Source organism: Pinus tabuliformis, chromosome 7, assembly GCF_031772625.1.
Source record: "Pinus tabuliformis cultivar Carrire ecotype Pingquan chromosome 7, CPIR1, whole genome shotgun sequence".
NCBI lineage: Eukaryota > Viridiplantae > Streptophyta > Pinopsida > Pinales > Pinaceae > Pinus > Pinus tabuliformis.
This window is the reverse complement of record NC_142293.1, coordinates 1514817897-1514844710: the sequence shown is the minus strand read 5'-3', so window position 1 is coordinate 1514844710 and position 26814 is coordinate 1514817897.

Here is a 26814-nt window from a genome sequence, read left to right as displayed (position 1 = left end):
CAATGCATATTAGTTCACTAGGCATAATATTTCACTTTAACTCATCTCATTAAACAAAATATAATCAAAACATGTAATAAGTTGTGAGAAGAGTTGGTTTGACTAAGCTAGGAGGTGAATTAAGGCCCATTTATTACCCAATGATGAGGCTCATCATCACCCCCTACTGAAAGTTTTGCTCATCCTCTGAGCAACTCAATCAATATCCATGTCTTTCATAGCTCTAGTGGCCTCCCTGACATCCCATGCCTCTGCTGTGGTTTTCTCTTCTTGTGCATAGAAACCTACCTTCTTTTCTACCTGCTCTCACTGCCTCCTTTCTTCTTCTTCCTTCCTTCCTTCTAACATCCCTAAGAGCAGTGGTAGACTGAGTCTCAAGCCATTCCAATTGACATTGAGCCTTTGAATAGATTTCTTTTACATGGGTGTCATGTTCAGTGCTTCTTTCATTCTTTGAGGAGAGTGGTACTCTCTTATCTTTAAATTGTATGTCAATGTGTTCCATCTCCTCAGTAAATCTTGCATGTTGTCATCCCCTAACAACCTGAACATGTCCTGAAAATGTGTAATTTCTTGGCCTTGGGTAGGAAGATACTTGGGTGCAAGCTAAGGATCATTTCCAATTAAATTATGTGTACTGATGAGGGCCATTGGATTGGACTACTCAGGTCTGATCATAAGAGACTCTGTGTGTTCTCTTGTCAATGTCTTCTTCATTTCTACAACCCTTGCTTCCTCATGGTTCATCCATGATGCCAAATCCATCAACTATAAATCTCCTAGCTTGAAATTAGGGTCCCATACATTCATGTCTGTTAAGGCCATGTTATGCAAATAAAACTCAGACATCTTGGCCCTATCTTCCAATGTACTTTGATCACAAAGATCAATGAACTGTCTATAATCCTGAAATGGCATAGTGCCTCTCTGTGCTAGGGTCTTGATTTGGAATTGCAGCCACTATTCCTTAAGGTATAGTGCATAGGATTTAGCTGGCATCCTACATTGGATTGCTTCCAAAGAGAGACTGGCCATGGATGCCAATTGATTCTCTCTTTCTTGCATTTTTCCTTTCAACCATGCATTTTCTATCTCCAACTGATTTTTCATTACGACCTCTCTATCTCTCAAGCTACTTAGTTCTCTGCCCATCTCCTTGATATTCTCCTCCATGTGACCAATGTCCTCCACCCCCTTGGACTTGGCAATCTGCATCCATCTATGAGTTCTGGCTCTCTCCTTCTCGAGCTCAAAGAATAATGGAATAACAAATTTTTGTGGAATGACCCTGCCCCCTTCAATAAATATGTAGTAGGAGTCAAGGTTAGGTTGGGGGTTAGGTTCCCTTAGCTCTGGGTCCTCTTCTTTAGTTTCTTCTTGTAGGCTTCCCTACTTATCCAATTTTTTAGTCTCTTGTAGGTTTAGCAGAGTCTCCTGTAGGACTGCTTCTGCTTCCTGTAGGTCCTGTTGTGTATCCTATAGGATTTCTTTTCCTTTAGATGAGGTAGATCTAGTTACAGGCCTTCTCACATAGGTGATAGGATACTTAGGGGAGGTTTATGATGAGGATCCTCTTTCATGATTTTTTATAGGAGGAGGAATTTTCTCCTACTATTTAGGTGAGTCCTAAATTACAATGGGAATTTTGGTTGGAGTTTGGGGTTTCCCCTGCCTTATCCTTGTGTTCTTCCTTGTTCTGAAATATAAGTGGGTTTGCCTTTATCTTTTGCCTTTTTGTTTTATAGGGGTTCTAAGAGCAGTGAGGGAAGCTACTGCTTCTCTCTCAGTGGGTTCTGGAGACACCCTAGGTGACTCCTCCTTGTCTTCTACCCCCTCTTTCCCATTTCCCTTTTCTCCTATGTCTTTCCCTTCTCCTTCTCCTTGTAGATCCTCATCTTGTTTATCAGTTTCCTCTTTGTCATCTTCTTTTGTTTCTTCATCATCCTCTTTCTCTTCCACCTCTTCTTCTTCCTCATCTCTCTCCTCATCCATCTCATCTTCATCCTTCTCAATGATAGTAGGCCTAACATCATATGTGTGGGCTTTGATATCCTCCTCTGCTTGCATGTCTCTTAAAATTGACCATTGGATAGGAATTCTAAGGTTGTGAAGGGCATATTCTATAATGATTCTAATTAATCCATGGTGAGCTAACTATTGGGGGTTACCTTCCTGCACCTTTATGCTTGTGTCTATCAGTGATTGCAAAAGGAAGTATGGTATGTTGACCCTATGGTGAGGAGGTGTTTCTGCTCCAAACCTCAATTCTTCAAGAAGCCTAAAGTGATATCCATAAACTAAACTATACCCACCCTCACATGATATGTATTTGATAAGGTGGTAGCTCACCTCATTCCAGGGATAGGTAGGCTTGTTCTCCTTACTCCATTCTTGTCCTCAATGGGCTCCTTACCCTCTAAAAAGAATTTCTTCTTGGAAGTATGGCTATCTCCCTTGTCTTCCTTTCTCCAAGGCACTCCTAGGGGAAGTGTGGTAATTATGCTTATGAGTTCAAGGGTGAGCTCTACGGAGAGGCCCCTCACCACACCAGTGGCATGGAATCTGGTCAGTGGAATGAGGGAGAGAGAAAAATCTTGGGCCACTTCATCATCATACCCTCTTAATTTTTCAAAATACCCCATCCAATTATTCATTGTGAAGATTTTTAACACCTAAGGGTGTTTGTGGATTCTCACAGTGTTAATGGGCTTGTTTCTATTAAACCCCCTTGTCATTTTGGTTGGTTAATTTTGAGGAGCTGAGATAGTTGATACAATTTTTAAATGCAAAAGTAAATAACTAAAAGAACTATGGAGACAATTCCCTTACACCGCTACCAAATTCACTCAATACTAGGGGATTTTATGTTCAATTCACTTTGAAAAAGGGAAGTAATTATAGATACTACCTCCTCATAGTGTTTGTTGTAGCCAACCCCCATTTTTTCCCCTCTGAAACTCCTCTCGGCCAATCCTGTAGACTGTCTGTCTATATCCTATAGGATTCTTGTGCGATCCTATAGGATTTCCTGTGTAATCCTATAGGAAGTCCTGCACAGGAGAAAGATGGAATTTCCCTCTTCTGTAGGTTTCCTAGGTATGAGAGCGACTTTTCTAGAGTGAGCCTTGAGAAAATGAATGCATGAGTGCATGGGGATTGATGATTATTTCCTCCTATGGTCAAGTTGGGTGAGGTGGTGTGCTGGCAGCCAAGGTATGTTTCAATTTTTGGACCGTTGGTCCCCACTACCACCTCATCATTCCCATCTCCTCATAATCAAGTCCCACTTCATGCATTCATAGCCTTAACGAATTTTTTCCTTCTCCTTTCTTTTCTTGAGTTCACTGCTGCCATGCGTGGGAGGACAAATTGTATTGTCTTTGTTGACTAAATGAAGGTGTCCAAGTTAACTGGGCACCTTTCACTTATAAATAAACTTGCTTGTAATCTTTACATCTTTTGACTACATTATGCAAATGAGAGAGTGAAGAGAGATACTTACCTATGGTGCTAATACCTTGTTGCAGTTGTTAAAGACCTGAGGTGCTTGTTGTGTGTTGGTTGTATGATATTTTCTTTCTTTTTTTTCTTTCTTTTTTATGGTTTTCTTGATGTGCAGGTACCTGGTGTTGAAGATGATGGTGTTGTTACTTCTCTGGAGCTTTTTCTGCCCTCAGATCTTTATGCTGGAAGCTTGCTGCAATCATGATTTGTATTCTGTGGGATAGGTTACTACAGGATGTCCTGTAGCTTCTTCTCCCTCAGAATTTCTAATCATTTATTCTGCTGGGATTTTGAGGATGATGACATGGATTGAGAGGAAGACTAGGAGTGTGGAGAATGAGAAATACTCAGGTGTTGCTCCCTTCTTCTCTTTATTTCATTTTTTTTCTCTGTGTTTTCTCTTGAAGATTGAAAAATATTTTTTGTTGAAACTGTTTTTTTTAATGGTGAATGCAGGGGTGATGAAAGTGGAGACAGGTATGGTAATGAAGTTGTGATGTAGCGATGTTATTCTTTTGACATGGAAGGTCAATTACTCATCCTAGGGTCACTTTCCGTAGGATTCCCGAGCCATTGTAATTCCTACAGGATCATCCTGTATGTTTTCAAGGGATCCGGTAGGTTTACAGGGGATCCTATAGAAAACATAGTCCCCTTGTAAACTAAAGCAAATTATTGAAAAAAAATGAAATAAACGGCGGAGTGATGAATGACAATGGGTGGAAAAATAAACATGGGAGCGGAACATGTTCCTTTTTTAGTCTCCTCTCTTCTTTGATCGTCCTCCTTGCTGACCCGCAAATAGAAATTTTCATGATTTTTCTCTTTTTTTTTTTTTTTTTTAAAACAATGAGTCTGCCTCTAAGAGGTTTTAATCCTAGTTGTTTTCCCTCAGTGCCCAAACAGCGGTTTTCACCCAAAGACCCTTTTTTTTTACACCATTGGGCTACCCCAAGGGGTTTTCAACCCAATAGTGGGACTCAGGCACCTCATGGAGGTTTTCACCATAGCCTCCTTATTTTTTTCTTCTCAGTGACTTGATGAGGCATGAGCTGAGACTTGCTCCATTACAATCACTGTTTTATTGATACCATCAATGAACTCTTGTTTTGACAATGGTCTTTTGTAAACTTTCAATCGGTGTCCATTAACAAGTAAAGGAATTGCCTCTGCATCTATGGTTCGGATCTGCACTGACCCATTATCATGACATCTTTCTATAACATAAGGCCCTAGCCATCCTATATTTAACTTGCCCTTAAAGTCTTTATATCTGGAATCATATAACAAATCCCAATCACCTTCTTGAAATTTCTCATCCTTGATGTTCTTATCATGCCAGATCTTCCTCTGAAGTTGAGTTACCTCTGTGTGTATGAAGGCCTACATTTTGAACTCATCTAGACCATTCAACTGGAGCATTCTTTGTTTTTGTGCACTGCTGAGATCTAGATCTAGTTGGGCTGCTATCCTTAATGTGTTATACTCAAACTCAATGGACATCAGGGCCTTTTTCCCATAGACCAGCTCATAGGGTTTGAATCCAGTGGTGGTTTTCCAGGTGGTATTATAGGCCCAAGTGGCCACAACTAGTATATCTGCCCAATCTTTCCTACTGTTGTTAACCACTTTAGTCAAGATTCCCTCCAGTGCTCTGTTGGTAACCTCCACTTGCCCATTAGCTTGTGGGTGATAGGGAGTGGAGGTTCTATGTTTGATCTTGTGCTGGCTGAGCAAGTCTTCAATCATGTTGGAGGTAAACTGGCTACCTTGATCAGTGACCGGTTCTCTAGGGTACCCAATTTTGTAAAATACATTCTCCCTTAAGAACTCAACTACCTTCTCCTCTGTTGCTAGCTTAATTTCCTTGGTCTCAGCCCACTTAGTCAGATAGTCAATGCACACAATGATGTACTATTTTTTCTTGGAAGAAAGGTCAATAGGTCCAATGAAGTCCATGCCCCACTTGTCAAATGCCTCGAAAGTCACTTGAGGCTGCAAAGGAATTTCATCCTTTGGAGTAGGCTTTCCCATACTTTAGCACCAATCACATTGACTAGTATATATTTGCACATCTTGATGAAGAGTGGGCCAATAATATCCTTCTTGTAACACTTTGAATGTTGTCCTCTTTTCTACAAAGTGACCTCCACAAGGCCCATCATGATAGGTCAGAAGGATGTCAAAAACTTCCTCCTCCCTGACACACCTTCTCAGGATTTGATCTGGGCCAAGTTTGAAGAAATTGCCCCCAATCCAAGTGAAGGGGGCGCTCTTCCTTATAATCTTGCTTTTCTCTTTGGAGGACAAGTTCGGTGAGAACTATGTAGATACCAAATAGTTTTCTATGTCAGCAAACCATGGAGAGAGAAATGAAATGGCGAACAAGTTCTCATCCAGTAACTGGTCATCAACCATTCCCTCCTCACCTGTAGAAAGAGTTAATCTGGACAAAAATTCTGTAATAACATTTTCCTTTCCAGGCTTATCAACAATAGTTAGATCAAACTACTGTAATAAAAGTAACCATATTATAATACGAGCATTCACGTCAGGTTTATTAATTAAATATTTGATTGCAACATGGTCAGTATGGACAAATGTTTGATAGCCTGTAATATAATGCCTAAATTTGTTCAATGAATGCACTACAGCAAGGAGCTCCTTTTTTATCACTATGTAGTTCAGTTTTGCCTTTGAAAGATTCTTATTGATAAAGTAAATGACATAAAGCAATTTTTCATCTATCTGACCTAGGGTTGCCTTGGCTTTGTGTGAGGCAACAACCTGAATATGAAAAGGAAGGGCCCAATTCGGGCCTCAAAGAATCGGTGCAGAGGTTAACTTGCTCTTCAGGATGTCCAAGTTCTCTTGACAAATTTTTGACCATATAAAGTCAGAGTCTTTGGCCAAAACCCAAATAAATATGAGGCCAACTTGCTGAAGTCCTTTATGAACCTTCGGTAGTATCCAACTAACCCTAGGAAAGTTCTAACATCTCTCTGCTTTTGAGGAGGTGGGACCCTTTGGATGATAGCTATTTTGTTTGGGTCCACCTATAGTCCTTGCTGAGATATTGAATGACCCAGCATGGTCCCTGCAGTCATCAAGAATTCAAATTTTTTGGGACTGAGAAACAGGTTCATTTCAATGCATTTGTGCAGTACTTTACCTAGGTTGGATAGAGCCTCTTGGAAATCACATCCATAAGGTGTAAAATAATCCATATAAATATCTACCACATCATGGACTAACTCGATAAAGATACTGAGGACTGCTCTTTGGAAAGTGGCAGGAGCATTGCATAGGCCGAAAGGAAGGACCCTATAAGAAAAAGTGCCCCAAGGACAAGTGAAGGTGGTTTTATCCTGGTCCTTCAGACTGATCTAGATTTGATTGTACCCATTGAATCCTTTTAGGAAAGAGAAAAACTTTTTCCCTGCCAGGCCTCTAACACTTGGTCGATGAAAGGTGGAGGGAAATGGTCCTTATTTGTGACTTTGTTAAACTCCCTGTAATCGACACAAATCCTCCACTTACCATTTTTCTTGGGAACTAACACCAAAGGAGAGACCCACTCACTGACGAAGATAGGATAAATGAATCCCACATCTAGCAATTTTTGCACTTCTTCTTTGACTATATCTTTAAGAGTTGAGTTCATCCTCCTTTTGGGTTGTCGGGCTGGCTTGCAACCTTCTTTGATGTAAATGTGGCGAGTACACACTGAGGGGTGTACTCCCTTCATTTATTTGTAACTCCAAGCAAAGGCATCTAGATGTTCCTTTAGCATGTTGCAGAACTTTCCTCTTGGAGAACAGAAAGAGATGGATTGATTTTCAAACTTCTCTTAGGGCCGAATACTATGATTTTGACACCGAGAGGGTTGGAATTGGCCAAGTATAGATCAATTGGATGGTTGTTCTGGGTTTCCTTTACTACTTCTTCTAGGGACAATGTACTAGGAGTTGGACTTTGGAGTAGGTGTTCAACCAAATCATCTTCATCCTGTTGTCCTCCTCCCATGGTTGTTTCTAACATATACAGTTGGGTAGAATAAACTTTATCTTATTCCTCCTCTTCCACCCATAAAGGTAAATCGTGTTCTAGAGATGGCTGAGCAGGGGGGTATAGGACTAACTGCTTAGACATATGTCCATTCTTGATGGTCATATTCCCAACTCTGCAGCTAATGTAAGCATTGGCAGTGGCCAACCAGGGACTTCCAAGGATGAGAGGGTAACCAATAATCTTAACCTTAGGCTAGAGAACTAGGAAATTTGTAGGGTACTCCCAAGAGTCAATGGAGACCATCACATCCTCCACAATCCCCTCAGGGGTCACTGTGGAGAGGTCTGCAAGTTGCAGGAATGTTGTGGTATTTCTCAATGAACCTTGGAGGTTGAGCTTGAGAATTGCGTCCTTGGTCATCACATTAATGGCAGCCCCAAGATCAATCAAAGTGTGTGGGACAATGGTGCCATTGGTGTGCACATTTACTACAGGGCTCCCAGGGTCCAAATACTTTGGACAGATTGCCTGCCCCAACATTAAGTCGGAAAATTGTCCAATGACATTAATGGTAGGGGCATCTCTTCTTCACCTCCCTGGATGCTTGAAGCACTTCTCCTTAATCAACTTGTTATAAATAGGTACATCTTTAATGGCTTGGAGAAGAGGAATCTTGACACATAGGTTTTTCAATTCTCCCAGAAGTTCAGTCTCTTTTCGGGTGGGCTGGAGTGGTTGAGTTAATCTCTCAAGAAATGGTGGATTTACTTTAAGAATGCTTTCCTCTCTTTCTTCTTTAACCTCCCTAGGTGGAGGTGGAGGTTGGTTATCTACGAGAACTCTCCCAAATCTCAGGTTAATTTCCTAGATCTCCACAGCATAAGCTGGATATGATGTCTCTCCACTCTATACTTTTTGTGCCTGTCTATTGTTCGGGTTCAAATTTCGTTGGGCAGGCATCTGGGGTTTTTTAGGCGGATCAGAGTGTAACAGTTGTGGTTGGGCAGGTGGTGAAGGTAATAAAGCAGGAGCATTGTTGTACTAGGGCCTCCACCCCTGGGGCAGTGCATTCCACTGAGGTTGTGACAAATCATATGGTTAAAATGATTGGCTGGCTGGCTGGGAATGATACTGAGATGCACAGGACCAAGGAGTAGGTGTAGACCAGGAAGGATGAGCAAGGGGTCCCCAAGAAGGTATGGATTGTGTCTAGTTGGGATTGTAATATGCATGGGATGACCCTTGCATGCCCTGCTGGTATGGCCTATGCCCATGAGGTCTCCTTTGGTTTATGTAGCAAAGCTACTCAGTGACCCCTTAAGCGCCTTGATATACAGCCTTGAGTCCAGGAAAAGAAGGGCACTTGTCTGTGGAGTGGTTTTCTTCACAGACTGATCAAATTTCAATATAATTCAACAGACATTCATTCCTAGGGTGCCTCCTGGTGCATCTAGGATAGAAAATGGCTAAGGCTCTCTCTGATTCCTCCTGCTTTCTGCTAATGTGCATAGTGTCCCTCTATAAGGCAAGGGTTTGCAGCATCTCACTCTTGAAATCTTCCATCATGTTTCCAATTTGACCCTTAATGGATGAATTGGAAGAGGATGTACTGACCATAGGTTGACTTCCCCTACCATTTTTACTAGCTGCCCTAGAATGATTTCTAAAGACAATCTTGATATCCTCATAGGGTAACTGGTATATATCTCCTCCTACTAACACATGTAGGGTATCCAAAAGGTCTACCCTTACTCCTCTAAGCAGGACCAGCTTCAATGACTCAAGGTCAAGTGTGCACCTAGCCCTTTTGTAACTAAGCTGGAATCTTTCTTCATAATCCTCTAGGGATTCATCATTACCTAAGATCATCCTAAAAATTTCCTCTTTAGTATCTTTAGACCTACAGTAGTCTCGATACTTGTTGTTGAAGGCTTGCTGCATTTTAGCCCAAGTTGTGATGCTATCCCCAAGTAAGCCCACGAACCAGCACAAAGCTACATCCTTGAGGGTAGATGGAAATAGTTTCAACTTCTGCTCATCATTTGTGTAGTCATAGGTTCGGCATATAACAACAAACTCAAATAGGAAAGTGTCGGGATATTATGTGGTCAGGCCATGGAAATGAGGAAGGGCAGAGGGGCTTATATTTTTCATCTTAGTGTCCCCATTAGTTTCCCTGATAGGGAAGGAACCCTCAACTCTCTATATTCCCTCTGTCATTTCTATTTTCAGCCATTGGCTCGGTAGGAATGGGTTCTTCTTCTTCTTCTTCTTCCCCTGTAAGTTCTTCAAATATGTTTGCTTTCTCACCTAAGGGTTCCTCTAGTTCATAGCCACCGAAGAAGAGGGAAGGTTGGCCGTTTGATTTAGTGGGGGTATTTGGCAAAAATTTCCCTAAGTTATCCATATTCCTACGAGGCATGAAAGGAGATGTTTTTGGTTTGGTTTTGTGTTTTTTTCAAACTTTGGGAAGTACTTTGCATAACTGAAATTGCAGATTGAATGAAAAATATTGGCTGGATGAAAAACTAATTTTTGAATTGAAATCTTTCTTGCAAAATGGAAAGGAAAGAAAATAATGTAGAATGAAAAAGGAAGCAACTAAATTACTTTTGCAGAAATGAAACTAATGGAAAAATAGTAGAAACAAGAAATAGAAGAAAGAAAGCAGTAATCACATATTACTTAGACACCTCCCCAGCAACGGTGCAAAAAAGTGATGAACACCAATATTGCAGCAAGAATGCTGCAACTCCTGGGCTACCAGCTTTACTTTATCAACCCGAGGTTCATACAAACTAGGTGGTGACAGTGCTATATACACAAGTAAAAGTGATGGTTCTGCCTTTTATCATTATTCAGTTGGCAAAAGACCACTAAGGTTTTCAAGCCAAACTTATATGGATTCAGAAGAAGCTTGGTTCCTTGATGAATGAAATAGAAATCTACTCTAAGAGAGAGTTGATTTACTATAATAATGAAAAAGACTGAAATTCAATGCTAAGGCACACCATTTCCTAATTAACTACTAAGAGATATGCTTTGCAATAATGTTAAATTAACATGAACAAAATTCTACCATCCTAATCATGGAAGTAAAAAACATCAAACATCACTGTTATGCGTGTAAAGGACTGTAATAATTTTTTTTTGTCTTTTTATCCTTTTCATGAAAAATCAAGTGTGCAAGCTAATCTCTTTTGGTGATGTGGCAGGTGACTTAGGGAAGTTGTTGGATGGTTGGAAGGTTCAGGAGATGGTTGGAAGGTTTGGGAGACCCTTGGGTGACCTTGGGTGGCTTCCTAGATATTTTTCCTCAATTCGACCTCAAAACTGGCCACTACAGAAAAACCTACAAGATGTACTAGAAACCAACAGGATTCCCTGTATTTCTACAAGATACAACCAAGAGAAAAAAGATGGGTGTTGGAGGTGATGGAAGGCTTGGGGAAGGTGGTTGATGGGTGTAATGGAGTGAGAAAAGGCCCAGGATCACTCAAAACCCAAAACCAAGTTTATGAGATCATTGGATTTGTTCAACATGCTTGGGGGAATTTCTATGTAAAATGATGAAATTGGTGAAGGTCTTGATGAAAACAAGGAATGCCTATGGGTGGATGAAGTTGGAAGGTGGTTTCTTGCTATGATATATCTTTCTACTTCTGAAGCACCTACTCTACATCAAACATGTGTAATTTCCAAAAAGTCATGTAAACAAGAAGAATTCTCATGAGCTAGAAAAGCAGAATTTAATGAACTAACTGTCTACCTTATGCATGAGGAAATTGCTGAATAAAATGGAATCATGGATGAGATCTACTGCAAGAATGAAGATATAAGAGATGGCAATGAAATCCTACACTTGCAAAACTGATCAAATGTTGGTTCAAGTACAGTAAACTCTAAATCTTATGAAAGAAATGGAAATCTGTCTTTTTGGGGCTGCATAAGGGTCTTTTCCTCAAATCATGATCCTAGAAGGAAGAAGTGAGGCCAAGACACCTACTGACAGATTTGTGGTGCTTCTTTTATCCCTTCTAACCTGCTACTAAAGTAAGGCACAAATGGAAGCAAACTAATAAACAATTAATCAAATCTACACTACTTGCAATGAAATACTTCTAAAGATAGTTTAACCATGAATCTATGAAACTAAGATAAGCATACATATACAAGAAGAGGAGCCTTTGTTGCTAGGGTTGGGCCCTAACCCAAGAGCTTCAGCCCTCTGAGTTAACTCAGTGTTGGATCAAGAAAAAACTCATTCTTATTACCAAAATAGAAAATTACATCAAAGTCTTCCACAAGTCTGGAGCTCAAAAATAACTAGAGTTTTTACAACAAAAATTCGAATCCTAATGAGGCTCTAGGCCTCTCTACTTATACAAATGAAGTCCCCAACGACTTCCTTAAATTTAGGGAGGCTCGGCTCCCAAACTTGAGATGAACTATCTCTTTGTCTATCACTTGCTCGACAGCCTTCTGATCTTCATGACTTGGCTACTTGCACTCAGAGATGGTGGGATTAATGGAGGAATATTCCAATGGGGGAGGAGTAAATGAGGAGGATTTACCTCCTACAATCTCTCTCCCTTGTCCCATTCAAGTTTCAAACCTTATTAATGCCAAAATTCCTTGATTCTCTCTTCCAAACCTACATGCAATGCATATTAGTTCACTAGGCATAATATCTCACTTTAACTCGTCTCATTAAACAAAATATAATAAAAACATGTAATAAGTTGTGAGAAGAGTTGGTTTGACTAAGCTAGGAGGTGAATTAATGCCCATATGATTACCCAATGATGAGACTCATCACCACCCGCTACTGAAATTGTTGCTCCAACTCAATCAATATCCATGTCTTTCATAGCTCTAGTGGCCTCCCTGACATCCCATTCCTCTGTTGTGGTTTCCTCTTCTTGTGCATAGAGACCTGCCTTCTTTTCTACCTCCTCCCACTTCCTCCTTTCTTCTTCTTCCTTCCTTCCTTCTAGCATCCCTAAGAGCAGTGGTGGACTTAGTCTCAAGCCAATCCAATTGACTTTGAGCCTTTGAATAGATTGCTTGTACAAGGGTGTCATGTTCAATGCTTCTCTCATTCTTTGAGGAGAGTGGTACTCTCTTATCTTTAAACTGTATGGAAATTTGTTCCATATCCTCAGGCAAGCTTGCATGCTGTCATCCCCTAACAACATGAACTTGTCCTCAAAATGTGTAATTTCTTGCTCTTGGACAGCAAGATATCTAGGTTCAAGATGAGGATCATTTGCAATAAAATTATGTGTACTGATGAGGGCCATTGGATTGGACTACTCAGCTCTAATCATAAGAGGCTTTTTTTTTTCTCCTGCCAATGTCTTCTTAATTTCTACAACCCTTGCTTCCTCGTGGTCTATCAATGATGCCATAGCCATTAACTGTAAATCTCCTAGCTTGGCATTAGGGTCCCATACATTCATGTTTTTTAAGGCCATGTTATGCAAATAAAACTCAGACATCTTGGCCCTATCTTCCAATGTACTTTGATCACAAAGATCAATGAACTATATATAATCCTAAAATGGCATAGTGCCTCTCTGTGCTAGTGATCCAAGTGGACCTCCAGACACCAGTGGCATGGAAAAGGCTCAAAATTCAAATTGGTGGAAAGATGGTGAACTTGATATCAGATCGAAGTGCTCGTCACCCTAATTCCAACGGTGCGAACAACACTCCAATCCGAGTCCAGATGAAGGAGATAGAGGTAGTCAAAGTTGGGTTGACTTTTTGATGACTGGGTAGGTTTAATGAAGGCACAATTTGAACTTTTCAAACTGACGGAATCTGGCCAACCCCAACCAGATTCTAGGTGAAATCGTTGCCTGTTTAAAAAGACCCCTTCGGTCAAAAACTGAATTTTCAAAAATGAGCGATTGGTTTATATTTAACAAAAATATATATAAAAAAAAGGGTGGCGGGCCGCCAACCCCGCCACCCCAACTCTATCTTCTCATAAAAAAAAAAGAAAAAACATGTATTGGTGGAGGGATAGACCACGACCCCCATCCCCTCCCACAGAACTGTTATAACAACAATAGAAACGCAGTGGGTGGCCATGACCCCGCCACCCCACAACCATCCCGCGAAGCCCACAGGGAATATCAAACAAAAAACATACGGATTGGGTGGGCCGGCCCTTGGGGCATGGACCCAGCCCCAACACACAACCACCACCCATTTAATGTATGGAGCCAACTGAGGTACAGTGGGCAGGCCGCCCAAGGTAGGCCCAACCTAACCAACATTTTAATTAAAAAAAAAAAAAAAATTTCTTATATGTAAAAAGGAGGCAGGGTTTGACCGCCCGACCTCCTCCATATTAACCGAGAACCTTAACCAACTCTACCAACGAACTTATTGAGAAATCCGCCACCACAAGTTATATTAAAATGCAGATTATTAGTGTGCCCAGGGGGAGGAGGCAGTGCACGCAGTTAGAGGCAGAATTTTGCAGGAGGGGCGAATTTTCACTTTGTCAGATTTTGATAAATTTTATATGGTTTCAGCATTTCTTGACACCATGAACGTAATAACGCTATCCGTTTCTCCATCAAAGTTCTGATTTTTTCGGCCATTTTTCAGTATGGAGGTATAAAACTCCTTTTTTGTAACTGATGCTTGTACTCTTCTTTCTCATGCCACTTAATGAATGAAGGCCTCCCCATTGATCAAGTAGGGCCCAGAGACGTAGTCCAAGTTGAACAAACCCCGTTATCAAGTCTTGTTGTCTTCTTTCATGCTTTATGTGTTTCTCCTCTTCTCTCATGTGCACATTAAGTTTTCTATATTAAGCTACAATTTATGCATGTAATTCTTTTATACATCTATAAGCAAAAGATCTTGGATCAAGTGGTATCAGAGAAGGTCTTTTTAGATGTGAATTGCATGTTTGTATGCTAGCAAGAAATAGGCTCCGAAGAGGTGAAGGGAAACTAAAGCCTTTCGATCCTGAAGTGGGGCATGCACATCGAAGGAGAAACATGGCAAATGAAGAGGCTCGTTGTGAAGAAGAGCTCAATTTCCGCAAAACCTTCTAGACAATGGCAGAAAATGTTGGTCAGTTGCTTTCAAGGCTGGAGAAAGCAGAAGGGAAAAAGGCAGAAGAATAAGGTTCAGTGCATGGAAATGATGAAGAGGAACCCCCTCCTTCTCCTTCCACGAGTGAAATCTCTTCTTCCTCTCATCATCATCATCATAGAAATTCAAGGGGTGCATCTAAAAAACCTTTCTTTAAATTATATGTCAAATTTGATCTGAGTGGCACCACTTTTGTCTGGTGGGAGAGCAAATTGTGAAACAGTAAGAGTGTGGGTAATCTTCTTTCCTCATGGCCCAGTTTCATTCCTGCATTAAAGGAACAATTCTATCCCTTGGGTTATAAGCAAAAAGCCTTAATGGATTGGCAGTACTTAAAGCAACACAGAGGTCAAGATGTTCAAAGCTTTACCGAGGAGTTTAGAAAACAAGAACTTAATTTGGACATTGCACTTGACTCATCTGAAGTAGTAACTAAGTATATTGGATCATTACATAGTTACATTAGACATTCATTATTATTTTTTGAACCTACTACCATTGACTTGGCTAGTGTAAAGGCCATTCATCTGGAAAACAGGGGAACACCTAAACGAGATGACCACCCAAAGAGAGTCGCAACAACCAAGAGAAGGGGAGCAAAGACCTCTTGTACACATTGTGAGAAAGAGGGGCATGATGAAGAAAATTGTTGGAAGTTCCAACCTAAGCTGAGACCTGAAAGGAATGACAGAAAGGGGAAGTAGAAGGTCGTCACCACCATGCAACAAAACCAAGATTCCAAGTCAGAGGAATATTAGAAGGTCACAACTGCAGTATTTGCACGAGGTAGGCCCATTGACTTGGGGTCCAATTCTGGCGATGAAATGAAGTTTTCAGCCCTTGGGATCGGGCAGGAGGACCTATAGATTGGGGGTCTAATTCCAACCATGAATCAAGGATTTCAACAGACCTAATGAAAAGGGCACTCCCTGCAGCAGGGCTCCAATAACTTGAGGAGATCAACCACCGCATCCAAACAGAGAATGTTGAGCTAAGGAGGCTTCTACAGGAGGCAAGGGAAGAAAAACAAAGTTTACTACGCCAGTTGCAAGCCAAGGATGAGGCCTTGGAAAAGCTGCAGCGTCACGATCCGGAGGTAAAAGTGATTCCTCGATTTCATATTATTTTCATGATGATAAATTCACTGCTTTTGAAAAACATACTATAGGGATTGGATCCAAACTATTGAAGAAGATGGGGTATCAGGGAAAGGGCCTCAGCATCAAAGGCCAAGGCATCATAAATCCCATTGAAGTCGAGGAATTGTCACGTCGTGCAGGACTCATGTATGCCAGAAAGGAAATGAGAGAAAGATCCAATATAGTTAGAAACCAGCCAATGACAGACGATGAAATTCCCTCCTCATAGTCGAGTGATAGTGAAGGCCCCATAAACACTTATTGGAGGAACGTCAGGGGAAAGTGCCCCAAGGAAACCCCGAAAGTTTGGAGGAAGAAGAATCGTTGTAGTCATTGCAACAAAGAGGGACACCAACAGACCGCGTGTCCGATGCTCCATGCTCTAGAAACATCATTGGAGGAGCCGAAAGGTGAACATGTTCAGCAAATGAATCCACCCCATTCACGGTGGTCTACTTTATTAAGTTGGTTTTTCTAAGGTAGTAGCTTGTTATGGCCACCATTGTAAATCATACGTTGCAAGTAAATGTAAAAGTGATGGTGTGTTTCCTATCACTTCAAAACGCAATGATGATATTTTGGCCATTCTTTATTAGTAGTTGAGGTATTGATTACTTTTTATGTAATCCTTGGCCAAGGAGTGTGTGCTATAAACTCTTGGCAAGGAAGGGTTGTTAGGTCATGCGTGGTGTGCATAATTGCGAAAAAAAAATTACTAGTTTTGCATGCAGGTGATCGTAAGTGTGAGTTGAAAGGACACAAACAGTGTGCTAAGTGTAAATGCTTTTGGGGTCCAAAAGCTCCTCAATGGGGAGGATTGATCCAGGTGGATATCCAAACACCAGTGGCATGGAAAAGGCTCAAAATTCAAAGTGGTGGAAAGACATTGAACTTGACATTAGATTGAAGTGCTCGTCGCCCTGATTCAAACGGTGTAAGCAGCACTCCAATCCAAGTTCGGATGAAGGAGATAGAGGCAATAAAAGTTGGGTTGACTTTTTTATGATAGGGCAGGATTAATGAAGGCACAATTTGAACTTTTCCAGCGGATGGAATCTGGCCAACTCTAGCCAGATTCTGGGCAAAATCGTTGCCTGTTTAAAAAGACCCCTTCGGTCAAAAACCGAATTTTCAAAAATGAGCAGTTGGTTTATATATAACAAAAAATATATATAAAAAAAAGGGTGGCGGGCCACCAACCCCGCCACCCCAACTCTATCTGCTCATAACAAAAAAAAACATGTATTGGTGGAGGGGTGGGCCACGACCCCCAGCCCCTCCCACAGAACTGTTATAATAGCAATAGAAACAGGGTGGGCGGCCATGACCCTGCCACCCCACAACCATCCCGCGAAGCCCACGGGGCACATCAAACAAACAACATACGGATTGGGTGGGCTGACCCTTGGGGAACGAACCTAGCCCCAACACACAACCACCAAAAATTTAATGTATGGAACCAGCGGAGGTATGATGGGTATGCTCCCAAAGGTGGGCCCAACCCAACCAACATTTTAATTTAAGAAAAAAAAATTGTTATATGTAAAAAGGAGGAGGCGGGGTTTGACTGCCCAACCTCCTCCATATTAACTGGGAACCTTAACCAACTCATCCAACAGACTTACTGAGAAATCTCCCACCAAAAGTTATATTAAAATTCAGTTTATCAGTGCGCCCGGGGGGAGGAGGCAATGCACATAGTTCGAGGCAGAATTTTGGAGGAGGGCCGAATTTTCACTTTGTCAGATTTTGACAAATTTTATATGGTTTCAGTGTTTCTCAACACCATGAACGCAATGGCACTGTCTATTTCTCCATCATAGTTTTGCATTTTTTGGCCATTTTTCAGTATGGAGGTATAAAACTCCTTTTTTGTAACTGATGCTTGTACTCTTCTTTCTCATGCCACTTAATGAATGAAGGCCTCCCCATTGATCGAGTAGGGCCCAGAGACGTAGTCCAAGTCGGACGAACTCTATTATCAAGTATTGTTGTCTTCTTTCATGCTTTATGTGTTTTTCCTCTTCTCTCATGTGCACATTAAGTTTTCATTGTTAAGCTACAATTTATGCATGTAATTCTTTAACACATCTAAAAGCAAAAGATCTTGGATCAGCTAGGGTCTTGATTTGAAACTGCAGCCACTATTCCTTAAGGTATAGGGCATAGGATTTAGCTGGCATCCTGCACTGGATTACTTCCAAAGAGAGACTGGCCATGGATGCCAATTGATTCTCTCTTTCTTGCAGTTGTCCTTTCAACCATGCATTTTTTGTCTTTAATTGATTTTTCATTATAGCCTCTCTGTCTCTCAAGCTACTTAGTTCTCTACCCATCTCCTTGAGCTTCTCCTCCATGTGACCAATGTCCTCCACCCCCTTGGACTTGGAAATTTGCATCCATCTATGAGTTTTGGCTCTCTCCTTCTCAAGCTCAAAGAATAATGGAATAGCAATTTTTTGTGGAATGACCCTACCCCCTTCAATAAATCTATACTAGGAGTCAAGGTTAGGCTGGGGGCTAGGTTCCCTTAGCTCTGGGTCCTGTTCTTTGATTTCTTGTTGTATGTTCCCTCCTTCTTATAGGTCTATTTGGGCACATCACTCCCATCATTCAGATCAGTACTCTTAGGGCTCATCAAACCCTAATTCAGTTGCTACATGCCCTAGACATGTCATCACATTGAATGTCATCATTCCTGAGAGTTTCATGGCCTGAAGACATCCTGAAATGACTCCTTGAGGGACCAGCGCGGCCTTGGTCAGGGGTAAGTGCGCTACAGAGCATTTAGTCCCATTCAAGCCTGCTCTGCAAAGCACCTAGGCCCACTTTGACCTGCGTTGGGTGAGATTGAGCAAAATCTTCATAGGGTTCTGGGAATATTCTTTCATTCTAGACCATTCTGGAAGGCTCCCACCTCTTATCCTCTCCTACGATCTCGAAATCGGATAAGGAATGAAGCAAATAACCTCCTATCCTCTCATCTCTTCCTCCATGGAAGTTAACTCCCAAATTGGAAAGCCATTCAATGCCCAATTTATGACAAAACCACCTCCATTTCCCTATAAATTGAGCACTCATCATAGTGATCAGGGGCTGGACTTTGAGAATTTGTAAGGAGATATTGTTGGTGTAAGGTTTGACATTGTAAGAAAGTATTGTTATGCTGCCGGAGCGTTGTGATTTTGGTGTGATGAAGGATGGAACTCAAGATGGATGAGTGACATGGGATCGGACTTCTTTGGTTGTAACTCTTCCTTCAAATTAATAAAGATGTTTATACCTTTTCCCATATTCTTGTCTTTATTTATGATGATTATATGTGTAAATGCTTTAAATTCAATTTGCTTATAGTAGATAAGTATCTTTCTTTGATTGGTTTTTGTTCTTTGTTTATGATTGCAGGTACTTGTCGAGCAGATTTAGTTCGAGAAGGAGTGACGTAAGCCATACAGAGGAGACAAAGGGAAAGAGAAAGATAACAAGTAGGTCACTTGTCTTATTTATCTTCTATAGAAAAAGGTTAAACACTTTAATTCTATTGTTCTGGGTGTAGCTACCCACCTAGGGAAATTGTGTTTATCCATAGATGCAAAATTCCACATAACAAATTGGAGACTCTGTTGGGGAATGATCATCATTCCGGGTAGTTTACGTTCATCCTAGTACACCCTAGTAGACTTTAATTGCTTCCATTGATCTTGTTTCAGCATTTTTGAAGTGTTTTTTGGTAAAAATTGTGCTTGAATGCCCCTAGAAGGGGCTCTCTGGCACCAGCGCAGGCTTGGCCAGGACACAAAGCGCTGCAGAGCACCCTTGGCTTGAGGATAGTGCTCTGAGTGCACTGTCTCCCATTCAGGGCTGCTGTTATAGCTCCAAATATCACCCTTTGTATTTGTGATGCTTGGTTTATGGCCTAGGGCAACCCCTCCTTCCAGAATTGGTCCAAATATTTTAAAAACAATGTTTTACTCCCTATACACTACTTTGCCCTGTGTTAAAAGCATGTGCACATGGGTTAGTCTATACCCAACCTGCGTATATGTGTTAAAACACTTAAAAAAAACTAAATTTCCTTAACTATGAGCGGAGATCATGGGTTTTACCTGTTGATTACCTATTATCCCATGGCCCAACTGTTCCCAACTGTTCCCCAACTAAAAACTAATTTGGGAGAAGTATAAAAAGACTTCAATGGGAAGGCCTTGACGAGGAGAGAAGATATAGAATTACTATACTGAGATTATCCCCTGATCAGGTCTGAAGAATCCCTGTGCTTCAAGCACTTCCCCAAGTTTAGGAAACCCTTGTTTCCTTGAGTTTTGATATTCTCTCACATGCTTGGAGATATCATGGTATTAGTTATGGAAGGAGGTTGTTGAAGACTGGGACTGGATGGACCTGGAGGACAATTCCACTTGGAGCCAGAAGAGGAAGACTCAGGTGAACTATTTCCATTTTTTTATTATAGTTTTCTACAATAAAAGAAACGTTGTCTTGTTCCTGATATCAAATTTGTTTATGCATCTAATGTTATTGTTATGGTTTATATCTTAATGACTATTTCAATGTATAACTAACCATCTATTTATATGATATAAAGTTTATTTCACTATAATGCTTTATCTATATGCTGCTATGTGTATTCAAATTGGCTGATTTGCAGGTTCGAAGATCATTAGGAGTTGCAGAGGGTTTGAACCCTAGCTGGAACTACCCAAACGAAGGACATCCGGGTATGTTCATCCTCGCATAGTTAGTTTGTTTAAGCATGTTGCCTGAGTTGAATGCTTGTTTCTTGCTATAGATTACTCCTGCTCTACTAGGGTTTTGACCCAAAGCCCTAGGGGACTTATTCCCTCAAAAGAATTGGCAACTCCACTGGGGATAACAATCTTGTTATTCCTAGTTTTGGTTATTTAGTGCCAATCAGGGCTCAGTTCTTAGTTTGCTTACTGTCATTGTACTGCCTGCTCCTGTAGGAACTCATACTTCAAGTCTGCTCTTTTTCATCAGGCCTCATTTTTATTTTTCTTGTAAAACTTCATATACACACCTTTGTCTATTTACAGAAGTGTACACATGCTTGTTTCTATGAACTAAAACCGCGTATACGCGAGTTTCTTTTGGCAGAAGCGCATGTACACGCAGCTGTGTAGGGACACAGTCATGTATACAATTTTTTTCATGATTTTTTCAAATCTTTCTGCCTGGAAAGATTTGTTTTCTGGTCTGTGTGGTTTCCGAGTGGTCAGTTTATGTTTTTCAGAATTTAATTTTACAGTGAGCTTACTGTTGCGAATTCTCTCCTTCTTTGAAATGTTTTTGGACTCGATTTTCTTTACAATGATTTTTATGATTTGTGTTTGAACACACAAGGCTTCTTATAGAAGTTCTTGATTGTCCTGGTCTTTCAGAATAGAATATTGTTTGCAATCTTTGTGTCAAACTTCATTTTTATGGTTTGCTTGCTTTGCTTCCTGTCAATTTTGTGGCCATTCACTTTTTCTTTCTTTTCGAAAGTTTCTTGTTGAGGAATTTGAAAGTGTGTCTTTCCTGATTTCTTGATCAGTTTTCTCAAAACTCTTTTTGTTGCTTTCGGATCGTTTAGTGCAAGTTGAAACACCTATTTTGTTCAAGTCTTCATTCGTGTTGAATTGATAACTTGCAAAGTTTCCTTGTGATTTGCTTTTGGTCATTGAGTCTTTGGTGGCATTTTGAATGCTTTTGAAAAGTTGTTTTTATTGTTTTTTGAAAAAGAAAAGTTCTTCAAAAACATTGTTTTTGCTTTCTTTTGCTGAATTTGAGTTTGGTTTCTTTTGTTGTTTTAGAGTGATTTGGGATATTTTTTATTAGTCCTTCGTGTTTGGGAAAGATTTTTTGTTCAAAATTCATATTCCTTTCAAACATTTAAGTTGACTTATAAACAAATTGATTTCATTTCTTGTTAGAGTAATCTAGAATTTCTGCATTATCATGTACACCTTGCATTAGGGTAGTTTTGCATCATTAGAGCATCAATAGTCTTTTAGTTTTTGTGAGTGTGAAGTCTGCTATAAGAAAAGAAAAGGAAAAAAAAAAATCTTTGTAGAAGTTTCTTAGAACCCAAGTAGAAGTTGTTTTTCATCAAAGAACAAACAAATGCATTGCATATAAGTTAGTTTTTCATTAATTTCTTTTGTGTCATAAGAACACCATCAGTTTCACTTCCATACTGTCCCTTTGAGTTAAAAGGAACAGCCACTTAAAATCAAGCGCTTAATAAAATAAAATAGAACTTTTTATATTGTCAATCAGTACACACCAACAAGTTTTAGGTTATTTAGGGCCTTGCATTAGGTGAGACGAGAGTAAACTCTCCAAGGCCACTCTAAATTGTGAAACATAGAAGTCTGAATAAAGAGTGAAATCCAATAGCGTTAGGGAGACCGGGAAAGCTCCGTGACTGGGAGTTAAGCACAAGGGTTTGTGAAGATAAGGACGAGAGATACCCCCTCTCTTACTTGTCGGATCTTACCTCACAATTATTCCACCCGGCTTCTGATACGAGTTGGTGTCTTTAGTTACCAATCCTAGGGATCTACACAAGTGGCTGCAGAGGGGAATCCCATGGCACTTGAGGTTGATGTTGCATCACGTTCAATGGTACTTCTGGAGGGCACCCTTGCGAAGCTTGGGGGCTTGCACTGGCAAAGGATGTTGTCTGGAGGTCAACATAACTACCTTTGATACCTTCGCTAGTAGACCTTGGGCGTAATTATCCCAGTCTATTTTCGGAAGGCCCTTTATGTTCACTTTCTTGTATTTTGGTGTCTGGTCCTAATCACTCAGAGCGGAAATACTTAGAAGTTGTTTGACTACTGAATTCTTTAGGGACATTTTTAGTGTGTGTTTTGTGCTCCTAGTCGGCCTAGCTTTCAATTTTTTGATTCTTTAAGTAGATCTTATTAAAATAATTCAAAGTGGTTGACCGATCACTTAGACGGTCCCGTAGACTTCGTGAGCTTTCACCTGCGAGTCCAGAGCCTTCTCCTAGAAGGCATAGGAGTGATTCTACAAGTGGTTTTCAACCAATGGTAGCTGGCGCATTGGAGATTGATCCTCCGCTTGGGGGCATCAGTGTACAAGGTAGACCTGGTACTACCATAGAGTTAGAGAGGAACACACCAGTTCTTTCTCGAGTACTCTTCCAGTCGGAAGATAATATTGAGGTAGAAGAGCTCTCAGAGTCAATTGCGGCTCTGAATTCTCCTCTCCCTTCTGATCATCCGGACGTATTGTTATATGTCAAAACTCCGACACATAGGCCATCAAGCCCAGGTCCACACACAAACATCCCTTCGATGACCACTACTGGAAGCATGGCATCCACCACGAGTGTTGCGAGTATGCAGACTCCTATATCAGTGCAAGGGGGAGGAGCTATTTCCATCCCCTCTACATCATTGTTTGGTTCTACTACCAGCACATCTTTGTTTGGGTCTACTTCCATTCCATCGACGAAGTTCCCAAGCTCATGCATCCAGTTTTGGATTCTTCCCTTTTAGAATGCCCTCTCAAGGTATTCCTTTAGTTCCATTAAGTGTACCATTAACTGCCTCCACGTCCATGATGAGTGGATTGAATTCTTTTCAGGGTTTCCCCTTTGGAAGTGGTCATATACCACATTCTAATCCAACGGTAGGGTCTATGCCTCTTCCTTTCAAAAGTCAAGGTACTAATCCTTTTCAGAGTGGGACTAACCCTGCAGTTAGTGGGATTGGAACTGGAAATCCATTTTTCGGTCAAAAAGAGAATGTGGCGTACTCCTTGGTCAATTCATTTCAAAGTTTTCCACCCTTAGCTAATTCTTGGAACCCTTACCAAGGGCTGTCAACTCCTTGCAATAATTCATTAGGGGGAAACTTCACCGGTTACAAAGGTTTTTTAGCTGGAGTTGGTCAAACTTCGAGTTTTGCTGGACCACAAGGTTCACCTTTTGGTTTAGTAGGTTCTACCAGTTACTTTGGGAAACCTGGTGCCTTTCAAAATCTAGGTCATTCTTTTCAGACTTTCAGGAACCCCGCCCAATCTGGGTGGAATCCCCAAGGTCCTCCGAGACTTCCCTTTCTGGCCACACTCAATCTGCCAGACTTGACTAAGTTGACGAATGATCCAATCAAATACAATCCAGCTTGGCCTCCGGTCCCAACCAAACTTCCATCGGATATTCCAAAATTCGAAGGGAAGAGTGGTGAAGACCCAAGCAACCATGTAACCACGTTCCATTTATGGTTCTCATCTAACTCCCTAATTGATGATTCGATTAGGTTGAGACTATTTCAGCGCATCTTAACTAGGAATGCGACTAAGTCGTATATAGAATTGCCAGGGGGCACCTTTACATCTTTCGCCCATTTGGCTAACATTTTCTTAAACCATTTTCAGTTTCCTATCTATTACGAAGCCAGAATTGAACTTCTGGCCAATTTTCATCAGGACACGGCTACTCACATTTTGGATCATATCCCGGAATGGAGACGGAAAAAGAGGCTCATTAAAGCTGAAATTCCACCTGAATTCCATCTCGAATGGTTTTTAAAATCGTTACAACCCAAGATCTCCAAGGATGTTTCTATGTCCAAAGTTTATTCCGAAGAGCAGGCTGTCTTTCGCACCCAACAGTTAGAATTGATATATTCTCAGTCTGGGACTCTTCAGAAGATCTTTCCTGATGCTCCTAGATCCATGGTTGATATAGCCAAACTGAAGCCAGGCCCGCATGCTGATGGTATTGTTGGATCGATTGATGCAAATGCGGTGAACCTTCTGAGCCAATTGCAGCAGTTGTCTCTACAAACTGCTTCTTCCAATCAGGCTGCACTGTCTACTACTCCACCTTCCCAACCTTCTTCCGTAAATGTCGTTCAAGCTTCTAACCCCAAAGTAAATCAAAATTCCGATGGGAAGAAGAAGGGACAAGGGAAAAAGAAGAATCAGGATGGGAAGGGTAATGCGAACAAGCCCGACGATGGTGCCGATGAGGGTAGAAATGAGTCTAAGAAGAAAGTTAAATTTCCATGCAAGTTGGGCAGTCGAGATCATTTGACTCATCTCTGCCCAAAATTCCAAAATGCTCAGTGCTTGTTAGTGTAGCAAGGGTCTTCTAGCTCCCAAGGTGTCTTAACTAACCCTTTCCCCCAAGGGTAGCAGTTGCTTGCTGGCGCGAACTCAAACCCTGGTACCTCTGCGAGGGGAAACCAGGAGGGGGACAATTCCTCAAATGTTTTTATGATGGGTTCTCATGTCAATGTGGCTACACGGTCATGAGATTATGGTGAAGCAGAAACGTCTAAGGATAAGTCTATTCCTGGAACTACGAACCCACTTCATATTGAGCGACCCTCTATCGAGTCTATACCTCAGATACCGAAAGGTTCCACCAAGTGCGCTACTATCAACCCTAATGCTAGGGCAGCCCAGAACTACTCCATAGTAGAAGATCTGGCTCAGAGTCCTTGCGCGATGTCTGCTTTAGAGGTACTCTAATAATTTCCAGCTTAAAGAAGTGCTTTTCTTTCGACAATGAGGGCAGTAGATCCAAATAATTCTTTAACTCTCACTTTTGATATGCATAATGTCAAAAAGGGACTTCCTCATCATATGGCTTTCTAAATAAAGTCTACTTACCGGAAAACCAATATTTTTCGGACAATTATAAATGAAGGAGCTTCCACATGTGTCATGTCTATGTCATGTTGGAAGGCAATTGGATCACCTGCAGTTGTTCCTTCACCCACTCTCTTGACAGCATTTGATGGACATTCTCATAGGCCACACGGGATTATCCCAGCCTTTCCTATATGTGTTGGAGGAAAGGTCGTTAATGTTGAAGTAGAAATCGTTGATGCCAACCTCGATTACAATCTCCTCTTAGGACAGAATTGGATTTATGAAATGGATGTCGTAGTTTCGACTCTGTTTCGCGTCCTTTGTTTTCCTCATGAGGGGAGAATTGTTAAAGTTGATCAATTGGATTATTCTCTAGGTGATCCTCGTGCAACTTCAGATTCTACCATTCCAATGGTGGATAATCCTCATCAACCTATAGAGAATCTAGGAGTAGGGATGTATTCTTCCTTGATGGGTGTATTTGATCTTCCCCCTCCTACAACTAGAATCGATACAATTTCATCCTCCAAGGAGCCTTTACGGAAAGAGTTTGTTCCAACTCATTATTTTTCGGATCCTGGGACCTTACCTTCATCTGTGACCACATCAGATGAACGGAAGGCGGGTGGAATAGAATCTCCTATGTCTGTAGCAGAGCTTATATATGAATCTATCGATAACTCTAAAGACGACCATCCCACTCCTTCTTCAGAAAAGGAGTTAGATGGTGATGTGGCTCCTACTTGGACCCTCGACTCCACTTCTACTTTGGATTTCTTAGATATAGTTTTTCCATCTAACGAAGCAATATTCGAAGCAATGATGATTGTAGATCGACCATTCAAAGATTTACGTCATCATTCATATTTTCATCTTCCTTTGCATGAAGTCAAATCTAGGTCCTCCAATTTGCCTACTAGCAATGTTTGTACGGTTCCTTTGGCTCCAACACAGTTATCTGCCGAAGGTAATATATTGATTGGTTCAATGATTGTACCTATAAAAATCTCTAGGAACAAGCTGGCGGAGCCCCCTGATGGGCTCTACCTTAAGGGGTATTTTGCTTAGGTTTCGGCCGAGCAATTACTTCTTTGTATATATTATATTTTTGTGCATATTTTGTCGGGAATTTTTGTGATATCAATCATCCATCAAGATAAAAACAAACATCAAAAATTTGGAACTGTATATATATATATATATATATATATATATATATATATATATATATATATATATATCGCTTGTGTGTACATAAAGTGTTTCAAAAATAATATACAAAATCGGGACTAAAATGCCCATAATCATGTCCAGTATATCTAATGACCCGGATCAGGATGAGCAGCTAAGTAGGTGACTACTCCTTTGGCCCAGCCGAAAAATGTGAACC